This window comes from Xiphophorus maculatus, chromosome 23, assembly GCF_002775205.1.
Source record: "Xiphophorus maculatus strain JP 163 A chromosome 23, X_maculatus-5.0-male, whole genome shotgun sequence".
Lineage (NCBI taxonomy): Eukaryota > Metazoa > Chordata > Actinopteri > Cyprinodontiformes > Poeciliidae > Xiphophorus > Xiphophorus maculatus.
In genome coordinates this window covers 28,930,444-28,952,416 of record NC_036465.1, presented here as the reverse complement: position 1 = coordinate 28,952,416, position 21,973 = coordinate 28,930,444, and positions in this window count along the sequence as shown.

The window sequence follows — 21,973 nt, the reverse complement described above, 5'->3', positions numbered from 1 at the left end:
GGTGTGGTCCAGTATGTGCTGCAGATGAGAGGTCGGCTTGCTGAGTACCAGGAAGAAGCTGAAAAGAACCTGCTGCAGGCTCAGCAGAAGCAAAAAAGGTGGTATGACCAGCAGGCACGGCAAAGGGTCTTAAGTCCTGGACAGAAGGTGCTGCTTCTCCTGCCTTCATCCACCAGCAAGCTTTTGGCAAAGTGGCAAGGGCCCTATACCATCAGCCGACAGCTAGGACCCACCACCTATGAAGTCTACCATCCTGACAAAAAGAAAGCTACACAGGCTTATCATGTGAACTTGCTAAAGGAGTGGAAAGAACTATCATGTCCAGCTCCAGAAACATCATGCCTGTTGAGGCCAGTGGAAGAGGAAGAAGAGGTTCCTGGTGTTGAAGTGATGGCTGAACAGTCAACCCCCAATCTCAGCCACTTGACCTCACACCAAGCCTCACAACTTCAGCAGATCTTCCAGAAACTGTCTCCTCTCTTTTCTCCTAATCCAGGCCGGACCTCCTTGATTGAGCATGCAATTCGACTGAAAGAGAAGCAGCCAATTCGTCAACGCCCATATAGAGTTCCACAGCAGTTGGTGGGGCAGCTGCGAGATGAAGTCGAGACCATGCTAACGTCAGGTATTATTGAACCTTCAAACTCTGAATGGTGCAGTCCAGTAGTCATTGTGTGTAAGAAAGATGGCTCACTGCGGATTTGCATTGATTTCAGAAAGCTTAATGCAGTTTCAGAGTTTGATGCCTATCCCATGCCCAGGGTGGATGAGCTGCTGGAAAGGATTGGAAAAGCCAAGTTCATTACCACTCTGGACCTGTGTAAAGGGTACTGGCAGGTTCCATTGGAGCCTTCAAGCAGACCGTACACAGCATTTCGTACCCCTTCTGGTCTTTTCCAATTTACTGTAATGCCATTTGGCCTGCATGGTGCTCCAGCCACCTTCCAGCGGCTAATGGACAAAGTCTTGCGAGGAAGTGAAGACTACAGCGCTGCTTATCTTGATGATGTAATCATTTACAGCAATAGCTGGGAGGAGCATGTCTCACATCTAGCAAGAGTGTTGGAAAAGATTGGAGGTGCAGGACTGACACTTAACATATCAAAGTGTGTTTGGGCACAACAGGAGACCAGATACCTGGGTTACCAGCTGGGGAGAGGAGAGGTGCGACCACAGATGGACAAAGTTGAAGCGATCCAAAAGTGCCCTCGTCCTCGAACCAAAAAGGAAGTGCGGTCGTTCCTGGGACTAGCTGGTTGGTATCGAAGGTTTGTGCCTCATTTTGCCACACTTGCTTCTCCACTCACAAGTTTGACAGCTAAAGACCAAAAGAATCCTGTGGTGTGGACTAAGGAGTGTGAAGCTTCTTTTAACACTTTGAAAGATCATCTATGTTCATCTCCTGTCCTCCGAAGTCCTGATTTCAGTAAGAAATTTCTGGTTCAAGTGGATGCATCCACAGTTGGCTTAGGAGCTGTCCTGGCTCAAGGAGATCCTGGGGAGGAGCAACCCATACTCTACCTGAGCCGTAAGCTGTTACCTCGTGAGGTGAGGTATTCTGTAGTAGAAAAAGAAGGCCTGGCCATTAAATGGGCTCTGGAAAGTCTCAAGTATTATTTGATGGGCAGAGACTTTGATTTGGAGACAGACCATCGTGCCCTGACCTGGATCAACACCATGAAGGACAGTAACCATCGTCTGACTAGGTGGTATTTGTCCTTGCAACCGTACAAATTTACCATCTGTCATAGGAGTGGCAGACTTAATAAAGTGGCAGACTTTCTTTCTAGGTTGCCAAATTTTGCCAACCTTGGAGAGGAGAGGGGTGGTGTGACGGAGGAGCCGTCACGAGCTGGGCGTTAGAGTCCGTGTTAGCATGCCCGCATAACTGCGCACACACGCCGACAAACACATACATCATCACTAATTTACTTTTGTTGCAGGTTGGACTGGGGCGGTTCATCGTGGGTGCACACGCGGTGTTCCTGCTCCGGTTAAACATTTACTGTAACCTTTTTTTTTAGCACTGGACGTTTTCCTGGTTTTTGTTTTCAAGTAGTGTGTTTCCGGATTGTGACGTGCCGGGAGGGAGTCACATGAGGAGGTGACGTCAGCAGAGCGCATTGGGTGTTGTATATTAAATTGAATATTGTATTTTTGTTTACAAGTTTATTTATTTATTTTTTTTTGTATTATTTGGTATACTGTATAAACTTTAGGCTGATTTGAAGTTTGATGCAAATCAGAATCAAACTTCTGATTTGAGTTAGAGATGATTAGTATTTTGCTAGTTTGGATTGTCTGTGGGCGGAGCCTGTGGCTTTAAAAGCAGGGCTCTGCTCCACAGGAGTCAGTCGGTGGTTAGACTGAGAAGAAGTCACGCTGGTGATGATGAACTATTGCAAGCAAAGGTACTAATGATTTTTGATTTCTAGCCTGCTCTGGATGTCCTTTGTGTGTGATCTGCACCTGCCACCTTTGTGAGAACCGAATAAATCTTCTAAAATGATCTCCAACTTGGAACAGTCATTCTTTTTTGACTAAACCATAAAGAACCTCGTCACAGTATCATAGATCAGGTTTAATTCACTAAATATAGAGAACCCTGACATTATGCTGAACAGGAAATGTTCTTACAGAAATTTCCAGATTATACACAACATGTCTGAATTTGTAAAAAGCTCCTATTTTTGTTACAGTGTTTTCTCACCCAATAGCCTGGAAGACATGTTACATTTCCAGCTGGATTGGTTCACTTTGACACTACACTGAGACAAAACTATTTGAAAAAGCTGTTGACCTTCTTGTCTATGGGGGCGCTACACCAAGAGCCACTAAAGGAAGCCGCACAAGAACCTCTGAAGAAGACACTTCTTCATTAAACGTAAACAAAAATGGAGGGGCATCAGATTTTAGCAGTTGTAGGATTTCTCTTTTGTTTTTGTGACTTATCTGTATTTTGCTACATGCCAAGTAGCAAAAGGATCACGAGAAATTTCTCCTGCTAACGCTAGACACACCTGTTTGTTTTGGTTGTATTTACCCAGAATGCCCTGCGCTGTAGTTCATTTCCAGCTTTTGGAGAAGTCTTCTCTCATGTTTCAAAGCCTTCCCTTCCTCTCACTTTTTTATGAAGTGAGAACAAATCTGGTAAATAATTATACAGGTTATGAATTTGTATGAACGGTGCAGATTTCCAAATGCATTTTGGACAAATAAAAGCTATTATTTTGAACATAGCTGCACCCTAAATAAACTCAAATTACTACCCTGTAGAAGTAACATCCAAAAAAAACGTGAGATTTTTTTTTTCCTGCTTTCTGGATGACTCCCCAGTAATTATCAGAAGTGCATTTCCTGTGACTCACTTTCTTCCACACGTCCAAATGTAGCCCATGTCAGCCTTACAAACCAAACTGCACATTATTGTTTCCAACACTCACTAAAAAAAACCCCAACCGCCTCCATTCTCACCACCTCTCTTTGAAGATGGTGATTACCAGTGTACCGTAATCATGTTACATATTCACAACACTTAATTCTGCCGAATTAAATCCTTGACATTTTCTTTGACAGCCACTCTACGTCCCTATGTGACGTTTCTCTGAGAACTTCTGGTGCCGGTGATGGTTTAATTTGTTCTGAAGAGTCGTGTTCAGCTGGCGCACTCCAGACTGATTCATTCCGGTTATTGTAACTTAAACAGCTTCTCAGTCGCTCGGCGCAAACTGGGTCAGCTGAACACTTTTTGCTGACAGGCAGCCGTACGATTCATCTCCCTGTTAAAATCCAACTTCTGATGCACCAACCATAAGTTCACTGATATCTAGATGCAAATATGATAATTTTACAGTATCGATGATCACCTGATCATCGGTACTGTTCTTCCTTAAAATTTATTTCTTTTATTAAAATTTTTATTAAAAATGTATTTTATTTAAATTTTAAGGATTTTGCGCGGCCCATTTGTGGTACTTGGACAGATTTGTTTTGCAGCCCCCAGCTCCAGTTTCAGAATGATGCAACTTTGGCCGGTTGAAATACAGATAGAAACTGTTCATTTTTAATCAGAATAACATTATTATTGACTCAATTTTCTTACAGTGGAAATTATGAAGTGAACACAAAGTATTCATCTTTTTATCACTGAGCTTTTATAGCGAGTAGAACCACGTCTATCCGTAGACTTGTACTGAAAAGCCCACACTGCTGCATCCAAATCAGCTTTCATTTCATTTATTTACTTGGCCACAGATAACAAGTGTTTTGAAACCAAACTCTGTTTTTATAGCTGAGAATAAATTTGTTCAGTTGAAAATTAGAATTTGGTTGGTTTCTTTACAACGAACAACATTCCTCACAAGCTTGTATGGGGGGAAAAAAACATAGTGAAAATTTTGTATTTTACCACAATTCATTTCGAATATGCAAAGAACACATCTACCACTGTGTTCAAAGTACTACTGTAGGATCATTTCTATACAAGTATATATAAAATACAGTGGATCCCCACCTTATTGTAATTTTTTCCTTGAGCAAAACCCTAAGTTATTCACGTAAAATCTGCTCATTTAAACACAATTTTGGAAAAAAAATGGAAAGAAACAGAGCTTGGCAGGCTTAAACACAATACAAATACAGATACTGTAGGTGCAATGCTACTTGACATTGACATTTGAAAAACTGCCAATCCGGAGAGGTCCAGGCATTGTTCTTTGATGTTGATTGGTTGTACACCCAAAAGTTGAGATAAGGAATACCATAAATGTTAGCTTCTATGGGAGGGCAAATGTTTCCACTATGATAGTAATATATTTGGTGTTTGGACTTCTGACATATGCAGATATAAGTGTTTATAGAGGAGGTCTCAAACATTCGTAGATTTCAGTCATTTGACCGCAGCTGTGGTCTCTAAACACATCAAATACCAGGGGTCCACTGTACATGACTTCATGATGGCATTTGCAGTTATTAAGATAGAAAAAGATTAAAAAAAAGCAAATGAGATTAAATTTTCCACTTGCAAGGCAGAGCAAATGTTAATAAAGTTTATGCAAATACTGTAAATAATTTTAAAACGGATCACAAATTTCCAACCTCATGCATGACGACGCTGAAAACAAGCATATCAATGTTAACTCGCAGTACTGCTACTGCGGGACATGACGTGAAAACAGAAGCGGAGGAGCTGTGGCTGGCTGACGGAGCGCGGATCATTCCAGAAGTCACCCTGACACGCCCCCTTCTATGTTAATCCATCCTGAACTGCTGCTGCCTCTTCCCACGCGTCGCTAATGTCCCCCGCCGTTCCCCTCCATTTCTCCGCAGTGTTCATGCCGTCTTTCATCCTGCTGACCTCTCCCTGCTCTCCGCCATCGCTCTCAGTATTAAGATCAATGCGTGGCGGCTGAGAGGCGGCGCCCGCCGGGTGGGGCAGCCAGCCGTTCCGCTTAACCTTCCCCAGTCGCTTGTCGTATCCCGTTTGCTCACAAACCCCCTGAAAATACACACATTCACACACACACACACCAGACTATGTTTGACATTGTGTGCGCTTAAAGATTTAATCACACAACACACACTCCAACACACACAGACCAGGCGCTACACTGATCTTGGTCATGTGTGAGATTGCAGAGGCCGTCATCCCTCACCCTATCTCTCCCAGAACCTGGTGTCACCTTCGACTCGTCCTCCGTTCTCACCCCTGGTATTCACTGGCTTTCATCTTCTCCTCCTTCATCTTCCTCCTCCTTCTTCTTCTCCTCTCAGGGCCCTGGTAATATTTGCCATAAATCATGTCTCTAAGGCTGCCGTACACACGTTGGCTGCCAGCTGTACCCTGCAGTGGCTTGTTTTTGCTGCTAACCAGGCAATAACCGCGGCAGGCGAAGTCCAGGAATTCTGATCTGCATGGATGTGGAGGGCGATCCGAACAACTTAGCATGCATCAAACGGCTGCCGAGTGTGTGCACAAATACAAACAAGGTTTAAAAAAGAAAAAAGAAAAAAGGCTGCTAAGATAGTCATCACATCTTGTGTGACACCGCTGAAGTTCCTCCAATAATAAGCTAGAACTATTGGAGCGGGCCGCTGAGTCTGAGGCAGACGGGGCCGTGTGATGAGATTCTCAGCTACAGAACGTGATCCGAGTGTAGATTGCTTTCCATCTCCAATTGGAAGACTTTTTAAAAAAATCTTTTTATTTTAAGATGTTCGTTCCGGCCTGGCATTTAAGGAGGCACACGAGGCGTGCCATTTAAAGTCCTGCCAAGTTGAATAAAGAGGAGGTTAAACACTGATTTATAGGCTCCCATTGACTTTTACAGCAATCGTTTGATAATGTTGGTGTGAATTTCTCTGACTGCCTGTCTGGAATTTTCTGGAAAACTCTTTGTTGCCTTTGAATCTATTCCTCCATCCATTGCCGGTACCAGGTTGTTCTCCTAAAGGTCACTGGGTCAGAGGAACCAGGATGGGTGGTCAGTCCATCACAGGACAACATAAAGCGCTATGCATGTTCTTTTGTAGGTAATGCTACATTTTTTGTTAGTTTTTTTTTTCTTCTTTTTTTAAATAGAACTATGTGTTCGGGTGTTTTGTTTTGACTTGACTTAGAACAAAGAATGAAATTTAGCTATCATGCTAATTTCTTTACATTGCCATGGTAACGACGCGGAATGTTCTGATGTCGCCGAGCAGCCTGGACTGGAACTGGAACGTACGTGTGCACTGAAAGCACCACAACAAAGAGAAAACTACAAAAATTAAAGAGAGCCGTCTTTGTTACGGCAAAAAAATTTGACTCAGTTTGGATTTTACTGAATTCCCAGGAAGACGGAGCTTGACATGAGCGTCGTTGTGTGGAAGGTTTGTAAAATGAATCCTGAGCACAATGTTAATACGTAGTTGGCTACAGCATAGCCACAGTACACCATTACATTCTCTTTGAGGAGTGTTGTGCGATTGGTCAGGAGTTTGTGGTCGTGTTTTATGCAGGAATTCACTCGGACAACACTGTTGATATTTCGCTTCAACTAGTCCGCATTTTTTGGCTGCAGGCGACATTAATTCAGAACGTTTATCCAAACACAGTGAGGAATTATGCAAAGATTTGGTTATGATATCAACATGTGGTATGGGTGGTTACAGAGTTAAAGCCAACATATTATTGTATCCTTACAGCAAACTAGCAGGGCTCTCACTGTGTACTTGCAGCTTTTCAAGTACTTATTACGGTAGATTATGAAGATGCCCAGCAGTTACCATCTACCCAACCTGTAAGAACCCTATTTACAAATTCATACTTACCAATCCTTTTGACTCATGTGTTAAACTGACTGATCTTAGGCTTCTAATAGAAAAAAAGTTGTTGACTATACCATGTCCAGGAGACAGAAATAGGGTAACCGTCCAGAAATGATTTCCATATACCCCAGCCTTCACCTTTGCACCATTCCTCTGTGTGGGCTGGTGAACAAGAACAATGTTCTACACCTTGGGGACACGGTTTCAGCTGGTCCCAGGACAAAACAGACTCCTTAAACAATCAAACTTTCTGTCTTGATCTCTCCCTAAATCCATCAGGGAAGACATGGACGGTCCAGCAGTGGTGAGAGACAGCAGAAAGTTGAGCCACCCACACACAGCCAGCTGAGGTGCACACAAGGAACATGGGGGGACAAAACAGCTACAAATTAGGAGAGCAGACTCTTCTGTTGAGGTGGAAGGAAATGAGAGCATGGAGAGAATGCAGAAGACAACTGCAGCGCAACTGAGAAAAGATGAGTGAAAACAAGATTAGTTGCTGAGCCCAGGACACTTTGGCACTTTTGCTGATTAAATAAACACTTCCTAACAAGTGTTGATCTACCAACGTGGATCTTGCTTTGGTGTGAGATCTCGTGACTCATAAATGGAGCACAGAGATTTCTTTCCCATACTTCAGAAACGCTTCTATAAGCTGTTTACTAGAACAGCAGCACATATGGGTGGAGGGAATGTAATAAGGATAGGGAGACTGGAACAGAAAATTAAAAATAAGGTTTTGTTTTTTTTTTTTGTTTTTTTTTACATGACAAGAACTTTATAATAATTTTTGTTGCGTTTTTTTCTCCTTAGGACAATCTTAAGGACGTCCTAGTTATTTGGATGGTTCTTAAAATAATCTTAAGAGATATTCCTGCTGCGTGTGGAACATGTTTTTTCTTGAAGGGGAAACATAGAAAAAATTTGATGTACAAAATGTAACCGATTGTGCTATTCCATTAAATTTTCTCATTATAAAGAACAAATTTTCTTTCATTTCTACAGAAGACACCAAAGGAGAGAAAAATGTATATTTTTGTCTTTGAAAAAAATATTTTTTGATGTTTCATTTTGTAAGTTTTGTCTTTCCTTTTCATCCAATACACAGCAAGAGATTTTTTTTCTCTAAGCCCTGAAGGGTAAATAAAAGTATATATTTTTGTAATCCCAATCCTCTCATTTAATGTATTTTGTGTTTACAAAAAAGGTGCTATATACTGTGTATATATATACAGTATATATATATACAGTATATATATATATATATATATATATATATATATATATATATATATATATATATATATATATATATATATATACATGTATATATATATATATATATATATATATATATATACATATATATATATATATATATATATATATATATATATACATATATATATATATATATATATATATATATATATATATATATATATATATATATATATATATATATATATATGTATACATGCTTTCTGGTTAATTTCCCACAGGAAAATGAACTAGATACATAAATTGACATATGACAAGTTTCTCCTTGAAACTCCACGCTATGCTAGCTGCTAGCTAGCACTAGTTATTTTGCACATTGAGCTAAAACTGTTTGAACATTCTAGACAAAACCTGGCAAACCCACTGGACTCACCGTCCCTCCAAGCTTATTTCTTCTCCTTCTCTTCCAGTCAGTTGCTGAGACAAACTAGCCTATTCACATTTTCAGAGCTTAAGGCAGCTCTGCTATTATTTACAATGTGCCCTGCTAGTGAGAACAGTCCCTCACATGGGACAGAAGTGGCAGGGCTAATCGGATACTTACGGGACAGACAGCAGTGGGTAGGTCCCTGCTCGACTGGAGCGCCACTGCAGCGTCGGTTTGTCTCACTGATGTTATACAGTTACACAGAATGTTCCTCATTTGCTTTGCATTTATTTGGTAGAGTTTAGTTTTGGTGTCGTTGCTGTTAGTTGGTTAACAGTTACAACGATTATACTGAGACGTATGCCTCAGTATAATCATTAAACCAGGAAATTATGCGTTCTTTATAATTCCACTGGGTGTCTGTTTAACTTGTTGTTTTTAACTAATTGAAATTAAGTGATTACATTTCCAACAGGAAAATAACCTTTAAAAGAGGTGCGTTAGAAGTTAATTACCTGAAATGTATTCAAAGAACTGAAATAGTAGAATAATAAATGTCATTTGTTGAGTCTTCGTGGGTATGTTTGCCAAAATTTTGTGATTTAAGGTCAAAAGAAAATACTGTCAAATCATCTTTTGTCAAAGTTCATAATTGTCTGCGTTTTCAATGTTTAATGGTGAAAATAGATTACTACTATGCTTTGCTTCGTACAAGGGTCTGGACCCTCGGCTATTGAAAAATTATTGCTTCCCTGAGGCGTGGAATCTGTTGAAGATTTAAACGAATGGATTTTGCGCCAATGTTTGGCTGTGATGTGTGTAATGTGTCAGCTAACCTGTGAAGGAAGCTATGCTATGAAGCTAACCAGAAATTCTCTGTGCCATAAAGAACCAGCCCCCATTTTTAAGAGGGAAGTGCCAAGCCGAAAGATATCTTTGTACCGAAATGTCAAATATTCCTCTTGCAGCAACTTTAATTGCTCAACATCTGGAAGTGTGACAAACATGGACTGAATGGCTTTGTTCACTTCCTTTCCTACTGCCAAACTACAACTACAACTACAGGCAGACTACAATTCTACAACAGCACAGAAACCTGCCATCAGGGAGTCATGTACAGAAACATCTTTGTTCTGTTACATTATTGGCTCGGTTGAAGTTCTACAGGGGAAATCAAGCTTAACAGGAGGAAAACCACATGGAGCACTGAAGGGAGATGAGAATCAAGTGGAAATGTTTTGGAAATCAAACAATTTGTTGATTTAGAGCATTAATATGAATTTCTATTCTGGTAATTATGTACAGCACATACCTGTATTACATGAGTCCATCGTCACTTGAGATCAGCTCCTCGTTTTTTCCTCTTGTTGCCTGTTGATGTCTTCCTCTCCAAATGCCAAAAACACCCGAGTAGTTTTTTCAGTACAAAATAATTAAACAGTATTTTGTTTAATTGTGTTTAAACAAAAGAACTTTTTTTGTTGTTGTTGTTGTAGTTTACAACAAGTACATTTTATGATTTTCTTTCACCTCATGAAAAACCATTTTCAGTTGCCCTTTTTTTTATCTACTTCAGAATGTTTTGGTTTATCATATGTTAAAATTATATAGTTTTTAAATATGAACATCAAAAAGCATTTATTTTGGCTACGCCGTCATAATTCGTTTTCATGCATCGACCATGACTGCTTCCGTATGAACTGACCCTGAATGAGTGTCTCTGTGGACAGTTTCAATTTAAAGAGCAGTGGCCTTATATAAGAGCAACAGCTCAGAAACGAGTCTTTGGTTTGAGATAATTAACTGATGTCAGTGGTAGATGCTCCAGCTGCGGGGCATGTGACAAGATTAAGCCACGCTATAACTTGTGCTTGGTCACTGAATACGTAAAGAAATGCCGTGAGGCTGGCACACCGCTGCCCACCAGAAACATCTCTCACTGCATCTGGCCAAGGTCCCAGAAATGACCTCTACAAGCAGACATTCTCTTTTTCCTCCTTTAACAGCCCCTTCTTACTGACCTTCCTGTCTTCTTCAATCGCATCACATTACACAGCCTTCCACAGCTGTAGTCCACAGCATCCAATAGTGCATGAGCCTGTGACGTGACGCCTGAAGCCAGGGGATGAAATGCGCCGCTCGGTTACGGACACGCACGTACGTCTTTGCTGTAATTGTGAGAGCCTTGCGCCGGCTGGTTTTCCCCTCTGGCTAACCTTACCGCTCACCTTCTGCTGCATTATCTAGAAAGTCCAGAGCAAAAACAAAGTGATTTGTTGTTATAGCCATCTGGGGTTCAGTTCAGGAGAGTAGCCCCAGGGAGAAGCCTGCAAACCTGTGTGATTAATGTTGTTCCATAATCTGTTTAGGTCACGTCTGAAGGTGGAAAATGAAACAAGCAGACGACGACGCGAGCTGCTTTAGACCTTCAAATGTTGCTTACTGCATGTTTGCGCCTCAAAAAGCCGGGCTAAGTTCAAAGCGCATCTTACTAGTGAAAGTGCCTCCGGTGGGTTGTATGGAGGGAGTTAGCATTTGAGCTCCAATTGCATATTTACATGGTTCATGGGTCCAAAACTAATACCACACTTCATGTGGCTTGTCAGTTCCACTTCTATTCTCTAAACCGTTAGAACATGTTGGAGCTCACTGCAACCAGCCCAACGTTTTCACTCTATGTAAAAGGAGGAAAATATATTTTCAGATAAGACTAAGTAACATGAAATCCCAGATGAAAAATAATTTTCATGAGGATTTCATATCAGCTTCTCCCAAAGTTCAGGTTCAGACCCCACTGTGGGCTTGGAGCACAAGAGTAGTTTTTTTTTAAAATGAAAATATAGAGGTACACCTTGCTAGTACTCTGTTGGATCATCCTTTAACTGAGAACTGCTTCAGTTCTTAATGACATAGATTCAACAAGATGTTAGATCAGAGATTCAAGATCAAATTGATATGATACTATCAGGCAGTTGCTTCAGATTTGTCAGCTGAACATCCATGATGCAAGTCTGCTATTCAACCACTGGACTAAGTCCAGTCCTCAAGAATGATGCAACTTGCCGATATTTCTTAAAATATAAAATATTTCTTCTCAATTACCCCGAATTAAACAGTCGAATTCTCTCATCAGCTGGTCATTCAACTCTATAGAGAACTGGTATTTTTTGTGTTTTATAGTGTAAAGCACTTTGAAGCCTTCTTGCTGAAATATGCTATACAAATAGACTTTGATTGATTGATTGATTGATTGATTGATTGATTGATTGATTGATTGATTGATTGATTGATTGATTGTAAGGAGACAATCATTTGATTCAGGTGTGTTGGAGAAGGGAATATATGTAAAGGTTGGAGGATGGTAACTCTTGAGGACTGGATTTGGTCACCAATGGTCTAAGACATTTCCTACTGAAACAGAAAATCGTGTTCTTATACTCAAGAGTGAAAAGAACAAGAACAAAGTTTGTTCTGGTCAGGACATTCCATAAGAAACTGAACAAAGTTTTTGAAGTGCAGTACTCCTAGGAGTTTCTCACATTCCGAGGCATCCAAACATCAGATCAGTGACCACACTCACACCAATACTTGTTGGACACCACATGAGGATAAAGTTCTGCCCAGATGATGTGTCGATGAAAACTGCAAGAACTCCCAGACTTGGGACTCAAGAACAGAATGATGTCATTTTGTTCTCGCAAGAGAGAGAAAGTGCAGACCTTGAAACTTGCAGTGACCCTGAGAGAAAAGAGGCCTCATAAACATCACTGCTAACACCTCGCTTGACCTGCCGTTTTATGTGGAAACAGTTGCACGGTTAGTGTGCGGCGAGGCTACAGCACAACTAAGAAATGAAGGGCATGCATGCAGAAAACCAGACACAACACGGCACACAGACACACACCTTGTTATCTACCGCATCGTGCAACGCTCTGACAAAATCCCAGGCTTATTAACCCTCCTGTGTGCACTTCCTGCCTCTCGCTGCAGGGCATTGTGGGTGTTGTATTGAAATATTGACTTGTGATATTCCCACAGGTTCAGCCTGTACCGGTTACTTGTCAAAAGCATTAAATGTCACACACTTGAGCAGTTCACACACCCACAAACACACACACGTGCACGCAAGGAGAACAGAGACGGGCGCTGACACAAAGATCCTCGCTGTTCACCGCAGTCAGACACACGTACGGGAACAGAAGCGCACGCAGGTGCACTCATTTAGCCAAACAGCCAGACACACTCACACACAGTCATGAACCTGCCCTCATTAATGCAAATGATAAACAGTGTGACCAGTCGAAGCCTCTTGGGGATCTTTGCCAAAGTTCAGAATCACCAAACTGTACCCAACCTGCCTCTGTGTGTGTGTTGGCGTGTGTGTGTGTGTGTGTGTATTCACTTAAGCTATTGGTAGAATATGTAAAAGCCCAGGAATAAACATGAGTCTTGCCACGAGCGTTTTTCCAGAGCCTTAAGTCTTTCCCTTTTTTGGAGCACGCAATGAACTTATACACCCGGCCTTATCGGCTAACCGCCTATTGATTTAGTCTCCTGGTAACACAAGTGACTGACCACCCACAGCTACTCACACACTCTCACGCTGAGCCGTGCCATGTCAACAGGCTGCAGCAGCGGGACCGGGCAGCAGACGGCACGCTCCCTCTGAATGAAAGGCGGCTAATTAAGAAGGAAATTAAACGGCGAGATTCCGTGATGGAATCCGAATAGAGTTCAGCAGAGAGGCACGCGGAGGAAAATGAAAATTGTAAAAAAGTTTGCGCTGGTAATCTCATCTTCCCTCCTTCTCCTTTGGCAGCACGCGCTTAATTTCTGTGGAATCATTTGGAGTACTTGAGACTAAATGAAAAGCTCTGAAAGATGGAAGGTTATTAGGGGGAAATGAGATGGAGAGATGCTTTGATGCACTGTAAATGGAGTTCAGTTGTGATGTGTGTGGCAAAGACGGACTGAGAGACATCTCCCTTGCTTCTTCTTGTCGTCAACAAACTCTCTCCCCTTTCACAGGCTCCTTTCCCCAACAGTGCGCTCTATGGGCGATGGAATTGTTTTCAGAGCCAGAGAAAGCCTCCCAATCTGTGTGTAAATGGGACAAAAACAAACTGGAGGTCTGCATGAAAACCATCTGAGGAGATGTATTCAGTCACACGGACCCTTTGTAATGTAGCCGTTCCACAGCGCAGCGGATGCAAATGAAGCGAGGAACAAGGCTGATAAAATGAAGCAAAACTGATGGCTGTGCGAGAAACTATTTTAATGTCTGGATAGTCAATATTAAAGAAATTCAACTTGTATGTTAGATACACAAGAAAAACTAAAGAAAAGACCATTTAAAATCTATCCTACCAAGGTCGACACCTGCTTATCCTTGTAGGGTCTTGAGGTCGTTGTCCAGCGGCTCTCTGTCTCTTTTTGCCAACCTTTCCTCCCATTTCTCATTGTCTTCAGACCACTTTTTACTCTTTCTTCTTTTTCTACTATTTTCTCTTCACTGTTAGCCCATATCAGAGCTAAGGTCTGATGATATGAGGTCATGTAAGACTTCAGTCGCTCCTATATACCATGCTCTTGCTCATGGACCCCTCCTTGGGAGGAAACCAGGGTCTTGAATCATCCTCATTAGACTGCAGTCTCTCCTTGTATGGAGAAATCAGGGCTCTTTACAGATGCTGTTGTATCCTCACTCAGCTATATAAGCAATAGGAACTCAGCATAGGGAGGTAATCATGCTGCGCCATGCTCAGACTGCTTATCACCGCTAATCATTGATAAGTGTTTTTACACACTCCTCCTGCCTTAATTAACAAGTGTGATATTTAGATTGAATCTGTTTAGATTGGCTTGCTTGTGATCACAGCCTGTTCACTGCTACACAAATGGGTAAGTTTAGAATCACTTAGTGCTCCAAATATCATTGGTGGATTCACAGACTTCTGTTGACTCAAAGCCAAAATCATCCATTTGTTGTCTGTAACCCTTTATTCCTGCAGGGTTTGTGGAGAAGCTGAAGCGTCTCTCTCCAGAGGTGGGGAACACCCTGGACAGGTCACCAGTTCATCAAAGGGCAACACAGGGACTCATGACAAACACCCCTACACACACACACACAAACGCCCACACACAGAGGATTGGTTCTCAAGTCCAAGAGCCCACTTGGATCAAGAGCGCCCCCATTTGCACATTCTTTGCTAAAATAAGCCTTTTGAATATTTTATCTTTGTCTCCTAAGAGTATCTTGCATTTGGGGCCAGAAGGCTGTCTAAAACCACGCCTGGGCTAGTTAGCTGTACAGCAGTGGGCACTGCTAACTAAAACTTTAGTTCCTCTAATCCTCAAGCACTAATAATAAACATTAGCTCTGCTAATACTAAGTGCTACACCAACATAGTATTTAGCAGAAGCTCATGTTAAATCGCTACACCAACACACCACTAAATACTTCCACAGTATTTAGTGGAAGCTAGTGCTAAAGCACTAACTTCTGTTCCAATTGAAGTTAGTGCTTTAGCTATTGCTAAGTTTAAATTAGCACTAGTTGAAAGTATACAACCGTCAAGTACCAATTCAGTGTTGCCACTATAACTTACATATTTTATTATACTCTTTAGAATTAGAATGTATTGTTTCTCACATGTATAATGAGATTAAAGCCTTGATATTGTATTCATGTTTTTGTCTTGTTCTCTAATGTCCGTGCTTTAATTTGTTCTTGTATGGTTCCTGTTTGAAGTAAATTATTGGGAAGAAAAACAGAGAAGGAGAGGAAACAGAACTGCTGCATACACAACCTTCACTCACTTCAAAAGAAGAGCATGAATGTAAACGTCAAAATACTTGAAGAATTCTTAATAATCCATAACCAAAACTTCAGCACAGATGTTAAACTTTATTCAACTGAAAGCAGAAAGAACAGACAAGTAAATTAGCGCTTTAGTTTTTGCCTGGAAGAATTAATTGAGGGGACCTAACATTTTTCAAAGTTAGCTAAAGCGCTAAAGGAGAACATTTGTTCCACTATTAGAAGTGTGTGTCAACAAGATGATTCTGTAAATGTTGGTCTCATATTACGAGTCGTCCATTTACCTCTAGTACATTAAAACTCACCTGGGCCAACTGTCCTTTAGAATGCTAATGAAAATATTTTTTTTTTTCTCATTTTTATCAGGTTCACTTTTGTGCATTAAAGCTCACTGCTTCCACATCAAATTAAAAGACCCCAGTTATAAATAGCACAGCATGTCTGGCCAAAAGGAATAAAAGATGTTTCCTTTCATGTTGAGGCCATCATAGCTTATTAATTAGGTGTAGAAGACGCTGCATCACTATCTCATCTCTTCCACTCTGTGACCTTTTGGATATTCTGAAAGCTCAGCTGAAAGGATGAAAAAGAGAAGAAGGTCCAAGGATGAAGAAAGAAATGGAAATTAGTGTAAAAGCAAGAAAAGGCTGTTTTCCTCTAAGTAATCAATTAAGTATGTTAATGACTCTGTCTGACAGCAGCTAACAGCAGAACAAGAGCTGCTTTGTTACCTTAGGAGGGGAAAACAGTGAGACACGGAGAGAAATTTGATCCAGTATGATTGCAAGCAAAGGACGCGTCTCAAAAACTGAAATTTGAAAATAATAAAATAAAAATGCATTTCATTAATTGAACCTCTCAATAATAAAAAAAAACATTTTGAGAGAAGATTACAATCTCTATGCAATAGTTGAACCTACATTTATACAGTCTGCTGTATTTTTGATTTCATTTTGTCAAATGAATTATTTCAGATGTTATTTTAAACAAAAAATAAACTCATCAGTTATACACTGTAAAAAATAAAGAGGGGTTGAGGGGTGAACTGCACTGTGGAAATGTGAAGTAACTTTTCGTTAAGACTTTTACCAGGAGTTTCTCCTGTATTTTCTACTTCATATCAGTGCCTCTTAAAATAGGTTTTCCAGAGTATGTAGAGTTTTTCTCTACTTTTGCTGTATTTCTTATTTTTATGGATAAACTTGTGTGAATTATTTCCTGTTGTTTGTTTTATGGGACTCCGGATGGGAAAAAAAGCATTTTGCTAAATCGTGTATATTTATGACAACATTGTACGTTCGTTAATATGCACCGTCCCATTTAAATAAAAATCAATCACTGTTTGTGAGATGTACCGTAAAAGCATGAAAAATTTCAGTCTTGAATTAACAAAAATGTGAATAGATTGAACACGATAAACTCCTAAATCTCAGGGAAAATCCATTTCGTTTGATGGAAATGTTGGTACAATTAACGGAAACTGGTAATTTTCTTCCACGACATTTTTTGTTCTTTTACAGAATTCTTTTCTTACAGTGTCATAGCGTAGGGTCGACCTTGTGCATTACCTGCAGGTTAAGTTTTGTGCATTGGTTCAGTTTTCTTTTTCAACGTCCTGTTTTATTTTGTGAACTAAAGCCCTGTGTCGTTTCAGAGAACTTGTCAAGTTCTCTGAAACGACACAGGGCTTTAGTTTCTTATAATCAGACTCCGCCACCACGATGTTCTCTAGTCGTGTCTCACCAGCTGCTTCACATTACAAATGTGTGCAAAACTCTATCAATATTCCACTGATGTTGAAAAATTCCAATATTCCAGTTGCTGTGTTTCCACTGAATAAGAAACGCAATTAAAATCACACGTGAGTAAGTTTGTTGAGGCGATGAGTCATTAAGAAACGTTTCATCCTCCAACTACTTCCTGTTGAATTCTTCTTTGTGGCTCGCTCTAGCGGAAACATCCGGTTGTTGATCATGTGACACGTGTGATGCAAAAAAAGTGTTTCTGTTGGAGCTTAATAAAAATAAATAAAAAACATTTTCGATATGTTCAAAACACAACCCATCCTAGCGCCAAACCTGTTTTTCAACAAACCAGAGGTTTTTTCAAAATTGGCAGGTTTCCGATAAGCAAACTTATTTTCGAAATGTCAAATTGTGCAATTATATGGTCAATGGAAACGCGGCTGTAGTGGCGCGTCTTGCATCTGAGTCCTCCATCCCTGCACCTGGAAACACTTTGGATAGTTTGGTTACATTTTATGTCTCCAGAAATGTTTGCGATAATGTCGTCTTGAGACCGTTGTTAACTGATAGCACAAAAATGGCATAATAATGCCTCCATACCGTCTCAAAGATCATTAAAGTAATTTCTGGAACATGTACCTCTGGAACTGAAAGACATTTTAAATATCCAACTGAATAAACGAACCGAAAACAAATAAAATAAAGTCTCTGAAAACAAACTTGCCCTTGCTACTCATCAACAGGCTCAGACACAGAAAAGTAATTAAAAACTACTAAAACTGAACAATATTTAACTAACTAACCTATTAAAAACTAGCAAACACACTGTAAAAACTAACTGAATTAGACAAAAGTCACAACTAAATTAAACTAATCTATAATGAAAAAAACAAAACTATTATAACCCTGATTCACAAATAAGAAGAATTTGCAAATCTCCACTTCGCTGGGAGTTTTTATTATGAATCGTTTTTAGTGATATTAAGCAAAGTTTAATAGTGGGTGGAGGCCAAATCACATAAAAATCTATTAGGTTTCCCAGATATGCAGACAGTTACATGTGGACTTAGACTTAACAGGGCTTTGCTGGTTTTCCATTTTTTTAGAAGAAGTTTTGTAAAGTAAATGTAAGAATTACTTATTATACTGATCCCAGACAAAAACAACTCAAACAATACATCATCAACCACATTAAGGGAATCAGATGATAGTTCTACCTACCATGGTATCTGCACAGTCTCCATGTGTGATGTTGTCCGTTCCAAACAGTCTCACTGGTTCACTAACAGGATAATCAGTGATCACCTCTGGGCCCAGAGATGCTGAGCATCCCCTTCCTCCCCCCAAAGACATTTAGCTCACTGGTGGGTGAGTAGTTTATAATAATTTAATGAATTACACCAGGGAATATCCACCCTAAACGATAAGGGGCTTAAAGAACGTCCTGTTTTCCTTTTAATCTCAATGCCAGAGGGGAAACCTCTGACTATTTCTGTTAAAGCTTCATTATTTTGATACCCAGCTCACACACAGACCGACACCTGTTGACTGTAATGGGAAGAGGCCGACCCGGCAGGGCGTAGAGCGATCCGAGCCACCGAGGCTAACGGCTACGACCGTTTACTCACACCATTAATGGACCATGCTTCATTTCAATCAAGACACAAAAACAAAACAGAGAAGGTCAATTGCAGATCATAATCGCTTCTAATCAAACATTTAGCTTTCTGTGTAAACACGGTTCCACTCAGCGGTTCTGCTGTGATCCGAGGATTAGCATGGCCGCTACGCTAACGTCGTTTCTCATGACTGAGCCGGCCCGGGAGGTGGGAGCTCTGAAGAGGAGAAACTGTCAGCAACAACAGGGGAAGAAACTTTAACCCACACACACAGCGCAGCACTCATTCAGGATGGAGACGTGAAGAGAATTCCTGCTCAGCAAAACCGAGTCCGATCGGCCTATTGAGCTCCGACTATTGATCCTCCTTCATGCCTTTTCTCTTCCTCCTCCTCCTCAGTACTGGTCTCCACCATCCTGCTGGGTCTGTGTTTTCGCAGCTTGTCTACATCTTAACCAATCTATTCTCTCTCCCTCCGCCCTCAGTTCTTGCTCAGTGTAATTGATTCTCCTCTCCTCTCTACTTCCTCTTGCAGCAGGAATTTTTGCTGCCAGAGCTCCTTTGACCTCCTCACAAACTGGAGATGGGAGACAGAGAACGCCTAACCCAACCGCAGCTTAGCGCCCCCGTCTGGTTAAAGGAAACATCCGATACGTCATGTAATGCTCCAGTTCTGACTGTAAAACAGAAACTCAGTCTGGTTGTTAGCGTTAGCCTGTATATGCTAAAGAACATTCGATCCGAATAGAGCTGTAGGTGACAAAAATCGGTAGAATATGACGGATCCTAGCCTGGCTCTGTTGGTATATTTAAAAAAATCCGGCACATTTGCCACAAAAGTATTTACACTCTATCATTATTTTTTTTTATTTTATTTATGTTACAGACTAAAGCAAATCGCTGTATAGTTTCTTTTTGTTTTGTTTTTTTTCCATTTTTTTTCTCCGAAGAGTTTTTGCGGCGCTAGTGGCTCGTATTTTTTCGACAGTAGGCAGACAGGAAGGACGGTGAGGAGAGGGGGGAAGACATGCGGTAAAGGTCATCGGGACCGGGAGTCGAACCCGCGACGTCCGCGTCGAGGACTAAGGCCTCCAAACGTGGGGCGTGCTAACCCCATGCGCCACCACAGCACGCCCCAAATCGCTGTATAGTTAAGGTAAAACAGTTGCAAGGATATCCAACTGTTTACCCTCTATCATCGCTAGCTTGAGCATTCTTCTATTTCCTCGCAGAGAGAAAAGGCAGAGGCTGCAAGTAGCGAACACCAGCTTGATTGACAGCGCTAAGACCCTCCTTCAGGTTCTATCTGGTTGTTTCTGACTGAGTGGTGTATTTCTACAGTTTGCAGTGGGAGAAGGTAGAGGAGCTCAAGTATTTTGCACAGATTAGGTGTCTCATACTATACTGTCACAGCGGCAGTTTTAACAAATATGTAAAAAAAAATAAAATCATAAAAGTTACATTTAAACATCTGTTCTTGTGTATTTTCACCCATTTCTGTAGTTTCTGTTCAAGTGAAATCAAGCTAAAAAGGAGCAGTGCAGCCAGTTAAAGGTCTTTGAGTAACACCTTTATTATCCTGGTTGGATGTATCTGACTAAAGCCTTTGAAAAATCTGTTTCCCTCCTCGCCTGTGGTGGCGCTGCACCAAAAAAAGCTGAAGAAAATGACCTCTGAAGAAGACACTTCCTTCTTCACAAAATGTTAACAAAAACAGAGTGGCGTCAGATTTTACCGGCTGTAGGATTTCCCTTTGGTCTTTGGTAAAAGACCACGAGCCACGACTTCTTCCCAGTCGGCCATGTTTGTTTGAACTCACGCTTGGTCTCGAGAGGTTTTGCGAGATTTCTCATCTGACTGTTGTTGTGGTGTGCTGGTCCTGCCCTGTTGTTGGACACCACACACTGTATGACTAAACCTGTTTTACCTGACTTTTTTTTTTTTTATCGCCGTGTGTTTTGAAAATCGGCCAACAATTTTACAACCCGGCAGTAGCCAGTGAATTTCGTATGGATGGTACAGCATTAAATGTAAAGGACTTGAGTGATGTGAGTTCATTGAAACACAAGGTAAATACATAATACATGTAGTGAACATGGAACCCACTCCGGTGGTTTGTGGCCATAACACATGCCCTGACACTGCAGACGTAGTCAGACAACAGGCTAGACAACCGCTTACACCCCAAAACCAACAGCTGTTTCGGATCACTACACTGGAATGAAACGGATACATTCTGGTCCAACATCTCGGATATCCGAGCCTGTATCCTGATAGGGGAAAGTACAGGAACCTTAATCAGAGTAAAGCCTCACTGACCAAGAATGACCTAAACCATAATGGATTACTTTGCCTATCTCCTCACGAAACCTTCTAACCCCAACCAGAAAGAAAACTAACTCCCAGAAAGGGAGTCATTTTACCAGCTAATGTACTAGAACTTTGAACTGTGTTATGCAGAAAAATCAAATCAATACAGTTTGCTTTAGTTCAGTATCGCGGGCTAGTTCCTGCTGGAATGCAATTAGCTAACAGGTGAACGGAGACCCGAGCCTGCAGAGGAACAGGATCTGGCTGACTGCTTCAGGCACCTCTGACATTTAAAACCTTTTACCAGACATGATAAACCTTCCTATCACTCTGGAAATCAGCCGCTCCACTCAGTGTCATATGCACGCTGTCGCTCTCTGATGATAGCAGGTACACAGAGCAGCGGCGCCAGAACAACTCTAATATCCGCCTGACATCATGTAGGAGTGCGGATCTACACCCTGCAGCAGAGCTAAGGGTCACAAATACAAGAGAACATTCAAATCTATTACCAAAAACAGTT